At 43.5% G+C, this 5,927-nt stretch overlaps 1 non-coding gene across 1 annotated transcript; it reads left to right on the plus strand.

Moving 5' to 3' along the window:
- The first annotated feature begins 5,499 nt into the window (after window positions 1–5,499).
- On the plus strand, window positions 5,500–5,606 carry LOC126512621 (U6 spliceosomal RNA). The gene has a single exon (XR_007595106.1). It is a non-coding gene; the product is annotated as a U6 spliceosomal RNA (small nuclear RNA).
- The last annotated feature ends 321 nt before the right edge of the window (window positions 5,607–5,927 follow it).

A 5,927-nucleotide genomic window follows, 5' to 3' on the forward strand; every position in this document is an offset into this window, starting at 1 on the left:
CTGTGATCACAGGGACCAAGTGTGTTTATACTCTATGTATTTTTTTGATAATTTTTTAGTGATCACTAAAAAATTATCAAAAAAATAGAGTAAAAAACTCATAGAAGCTTATTATTACCTAAATATACAGTATAAAATGTCTAAGAATGAGAATTAATTGTGGAATACTACATTAACTATGTAAAGATATCTTACATTTGTTTATTGAAAATGTTTATGTAAATGTCTGTTGTTTTGGTTTATGTTGTATTTGTTTAATTATATAAGGAAATATTGCTGTTTCAAAAAAAATTGTGGATCAAAATAGTTTTTATAAAAAGCTCTGAAAAAGTATTCATATATACCATGTTTTTCTATGCATAATTAAGGTTTTCTCTAATTATTGGTTTACAAGGTTCTATCCATTGACATATTGTAGCAACATACAGATTTTGATGAAGCAATTCATCCAGTCTTTCTATTGTACTATATATAGCTTTTGAAGGAATGATCATTTCTATTGCACTCACATACTCCTTTTCAGTTTATTTTATATCCTGGAGACCTTTCCCAACTCTCTGCCAAGGCCCATGTGACCAGCAGTACCCTTCAAATTGGTCGTTCTTCCCTCTCTTCTGAGTAATACTAGGTAAACCACATTAGTAAGTGCTAGTGCACTTCCATGATTCTCTCTTGAAACTTGTTTCGTTTTAGGTCTTTACTCTACCCATCTTGTTATCGTCAAGTCATAGTGCCTGCAGTACCTCCCTTCAGGGTGTTACACTGTCTGTTGGGAATGCAGAGTGGCAAACATGACCTGAAAATGTGGACTCTGGCGGAAGTGCTTATTTAGAAGCAGCAGGCCAGCGGATGAGGATCAGACACAAAATAAATTGATACTGTCCCAGGCTGGTTGGTAACTGCTAAGGCCAGCTCGTGCACTGCACAGTGTGTGAGGCTGTTTGGAAGTTACTGGCCCCGTACTGGAAGTGAGCAGCCCTTGACTCTGCATTTCAAATTAGTCATATGCAAAAAAAACCATCAGTTTTTGAAATGCTGTCTCTTTGTAGTCCCACAATTCTCAACTGTGTGAATTAAAACAAAGTTCAATGTCAGAGTGTGTAGTCCGCTAAGATTTTAAAATCTACTCTAATAGAAATGGACAAGCTAATGGAAGCTAGCGAAAGTAAAACAAGGGTAATAAAGAGCAAAGGGGGTCAGCAGGGTGGCCCAGTGGGTAAAGGCACTGCCAAGCCTGGCAACCTAAATTCAGTCTTTGAAACCCACATGGTAGAAGAACTCCAGCAAGTTGTCAGTTAACCTCCATGCACATCCTGTGCCCCCTCCCTCCAAATAAATAAAAATACATTGAAAACTATTTTCATTTCTACCAACTTTGGAAAATAATATACAGAAGCTTTATTTAAAAAAAATAATAGCACAATGAATCCTAGGACTCCTTTTAATTAGATTACCAAGTACAAATGCATACATGTATGAACACAGGCATGAGTTGTGTGTGTGTGTGTATACGTACACATGCATGTGGAGCTGGAGGTTGATGCTGGGTGGATTTCACAGCTGCTGTCTACCTTATTTTTTGAGGCAGGGTATCTCACTGACCCTGGAGCTCACACTGACCAGTAAGTTCCAGGGACCTGACTACCTGTCTCCACACCCCAGTGCTGAGGTTACAAATGTGTGGGACCACACCTGTTTTTACACTGCTGCTGGGAATCCAAACTCAGGTCCTCATGCTTGCATGGCAAGTATTTCACCAACAGAGTCATCTCCCCAGTTCCTGTTCTTGTTTTCTAGACGGGGTCTCCCTGTGTGGTTCAGATTGGCTTTGAACTCAGTCCTTCTGCTTCAACTTCCCAAGTGCTGAATTACAGGCGTGCACCACCATGCCCAACTTAAGAATTTATTTTTTGCTCAATCATTTGAAGGTTTTGTGATTGGGTTGGTGTCCCAGTACCACCACTGGAAACCTTGCTTCTTTACAGAAGATGGCTGGCTCAGGCTCTGAATTCTCCATTGCTAGGAGTCCTCACTAGGGTCACTTTGGTAGAATCCTGAAAACTGATGCTGAGCTAGGTTTCCACATCACTACCCTGCAGATGTCCTCTAATTCTAGTCTGCTCCCCCAGTACTCTCTCCATCCCACCCCCCACCTCACCCTCCTCTTCTCATTCCCACCCAACCCCAGTCCATCCACAAAATCTGTTCTATTTCCCCTTCCCAGGGGGATCTCCTGAGCCCTCCTTGTTACATAGTTTGTCTAGGTCTGTGGATTGTAGCATGGTTATCTTGTACTTTACAGCTAATGTCCACTTGTGAGTGAGTACCTCCTGTGTTTGGGTGTGGGTTACCTCACTCGGGATGACTTTTTCTAGTCCCATCCATTTGCCAGCAAATTTCATGATGTCATTGTTTTTAACAGCTGAGTAATACTCCATTGGGTAGATGTACCACCTTTCCTTTATCCAGTCTTCGGTTGAGGGACATCTAGGTTGTTTCCAGTTTCTGGCTACTATGGATAAAGCTCTATGACCATGGTTGAGCAAGTGTCCTTGTGATAGGATGGAGCACCCTTTGGGTGTATCCCCAAGAGTGGCATTGCTGGGTCTTGAGGTAGATGGATGGGATTACAGATAGAGAGACAGCACATACCTTGTGTTTCTGCTGTGAAGGTGTTCTGATACAGTAAAAGCAGAACTCAACAGCCTCCTAGAGATGAAGGCAAATGCTGGCCTCTTTCCAAATGCCCTTTTTGGTATTTATAATGACACCTTCATGGGTGTCTTAGTGAGCATCCTGTTTGGGTTGTGTTTAGCAAGCAGGAGCTCACCAGACCTCAGAACACTGTCTTCCGTCTCAGTCAGAGAAACAGTGCATTCCGGGCTAGCAAATCAGTGAGACAGTAGCCATTTCTTTACATGAGACTGTGAGCCTGGTCTTAGGGTAGTGAGAGCTGCTGAAGGAACAGTTTGCAATTACCCTTGGACTGGGTGTAGCTTAGTGGTAAAGTGCTTGTGTCTCATCTGCAAAGCCGTGGCTTCTAGCCCAAGCACCACAAAATTTATAGTTTTTTTTTCCCCCTGTAGGAAGAAACCACGCTCTGTTCTAACCATCTCCCAAAGCCCAGGGCTCGGGTGCCACTAATATCGGGTTCTGTCCAGTCCCGTGCCGCTCACCTGAAGCCAAGTTTCTGTCTTCACTTCTATGGGCCTGAGGGGCTTGTGGTCTGCAGCACTTGGACAAAATCAGAACTGGGAGCCACTGCTTACATTTTCTCTTGAAATCTTTCCTACCCTAGGAAGCGGGGAGTTACTCATTAGCAGATCCGAAACAAAACAAAGCTTTCGCTCTTTGCTCCAGCTGATGCCTGCATTCCACTCCTCTGGGCCTGTCGAAACTTCTTTAGCCAGATAGGCTCTGAAGCAGGGTCTAATCCAGAAGGGAATATATTGATATCTGGTCATCCAGCCCCTTTTTCTTTAAAGCGGAGCATCGATTTTTATGCCATTTAATTTCCCAGTGGGGCAAAAATGGAATTGAAAGAAAGAACCGCTGGAGTAGCTGCGAGTGCGGGGCGGCTTACAGCATCCCCGGCTATCTGCCACCGGGCTGGTAGTTTCCAAGCAGAAAATAAACTTTGGACTAGAACTGCCATGTGTGTGTGTGTGTGGGGGGGGGATTATTGCAAGGGTTAGAGCGAGAAAGACTAGGGAGGAGGTTGGGGGTACTGGAGGTGCTGCAAGTGAGCCATTAGGGTTTTTTCTCCTTAGTTCTCACCTGAAATCAGATCCACTTTTCATTCCAAAGGGGGCAGGTCATTTCCACAAAGCTCTCAGCTGGCACGGTGATTTTTTTTTTCTTTCTCTCATTTCATGAATGCTACAATTTAAGCAATAATCTAGAAGAACAACACTTTTGATTGACAGAGAAATTGTAGTTCAGGAAAGTGTCCACTGAGCCCAGAAATGTATTGACAGCTAGTCAGGGAAGGGGTGCCTATTGATAGATCTGGAGGCAGTTGCTAACCTTGAACTCTGTTGAGTTAAGTGGCTTATTTCTTCTTCCGGTTGAAAGGCACGTGCCTTGTGATGTCTCTGACGGCGGAATCGATACCATGAAATGGCCTTTTCTTTCATCCTTCGTGTTTGCTACAGCAGGATGCTTCAGGCAGGGTGCTCCAGGCAGATGCTGTGGGCAGGATACTGCAGGCAGGATGCCCAGAAAGCATGCTGAGCCCGGGAGCACATTGTTTCAGCCTTCGTGTTTGTTACAGCAGGGTGCTGTGGGCAGGATGCCAAGATCTAAGCGTTGTCCTTCCAGTGAGCACAGAATACTTTGTTACATGTGCTAGAAGCTACTGCTACTGGCAGTGTGCAGTAGCAGTACAAAACAAAACAAAACCGATTTACTGTAATACATTAGGGGTTTATTCCCCCCCCCCCCCATCTCTGTAACCCGACCTGGAACTATCTCTGTAGACAAGACTAAGGAGTGCTGGGATTAAGGGTGTGTGGCACCACCACCCAGCCTGGGATTGATTATTTTAAAATCCGTTTTGTTTGTTTTGTTTTGTTGCGACCCAGGCTGCCCTCAAACTTGTACATAACCTGTGCTTGAGTCTCGGATCCTTCTGCCGCCAGAAATGCTGGGGTTATAGGTGTTTATCACCGTTCCCAGTTTATGTGTGCTGGGAAAGAACCTAGGGGTTTGTGCAGCTAGGAAACCAGCAGTTCAGCCCTGAGTGTTCTTTTGATTGCCTTATGGTATGCCTTGTAATTTTTATTTCATTTTGTATATTTGGTTTGTTGTTGTTGTTTGGCTGATTGATTGGTTGATTGGATTTAGGATATTTTGCTGTTTTAATTTTTTCCCACTTTAAGTTAAATTTGCTCTTTGGCAGTTTCCCGTGTTGTGCATCCTGTGCACACAGAGTGCACACTGACCACTCTCAGCCCCAAGTCTGTCCCATCTCACTGTTACCCACAATCTCTTTGTCACATTCATGTATGTCTATTGTTTTCTTGTGTGATTCACTGAGTCTAACCAGGGCCATGGATTTGGAGGATTTTTTTTTTTAAAGATAGTGCGTGCAGTTTAGCCCTGAGTATTCTTTTGTTTGCCTTATGGTATGCCTTGTAATTTTTATTTCATTTTGTATACTTGGTTTGTTGTTGTTGTTGTTGTTTGGTTGGTTGATTGGATTTGGGATACATGCAAGAGTGGGCATACCACTGAGCATACTCAGTTTAAGGTCAGAGATCACATGTTTAAAGGGACAGGGGGCTGGAGAAGTAGCTTAGCAATTAGGAGTACTGAGTATTATTCCCAGAAGACACATGGTGGCTCACAACCATCTGTAACTCCAGTAATAGGGGATCTAATGCCTTCTCCTGTGCACATGGTGCACAGACATGAATGCAGGTAAACCACCTGCAAACATTAAGGAGAGAGAGAGAGAGAGAGAGAGAAAGAACCATGTAGGTACTGGAAATAGGCTGAGTGCTCATCTTGGCAGCATATATGCTAAAGTTGAAACAATGCAGAAAAAATTAGCATGGCCCCTGTGGAAGGATGGCTTGCAAATCCAAGAGGCGATCTCTATTTTTTAAAAAAGAAAAAAAAATGATGCAAACGTGACCGTGCTTGGCTCAAGGGCAAAAGGTGAAGCTCTTGGATAAGAAGCTTCTGGCTATGGTAGGTTTAGCATTACAGCGAGCCAGACTTCCATTAGTTGGCTAAAATAATTAACCTGTGTTAGGTAGTTAGCTATCAGCTGGAGGAGAGGACGTTATTCTGGAGCCTTCTTTCATAATCAGAGGCTTGTCAAACCGAGAACAGGAGCAGCAGGTCCCTAATTATTGCTCAGAGTCTTAGCTCTGGGCCTGGGAAGAGACAGGGTATCATTAATTGATAGCAATCAAACCTGG

The sequence above is a fragment of the Alexandromys fortis genome, unplaced genomic scaffold (assembly GCF_014885135.2).
Source record: "Alexandromys fortis isolate MF-2015 unplaced genomic scaffold, M_Fortis_MF-2015_v1.1 scaffold_76, whole genome shotgun sequence".
Taxonomy (NCBI): domain Eukaryota; kingdom Metazoa; phylum Chordata; class Mammalia; order Rodentia; family Cricetidae; genus Alexandromys; species Alexandromys fortis.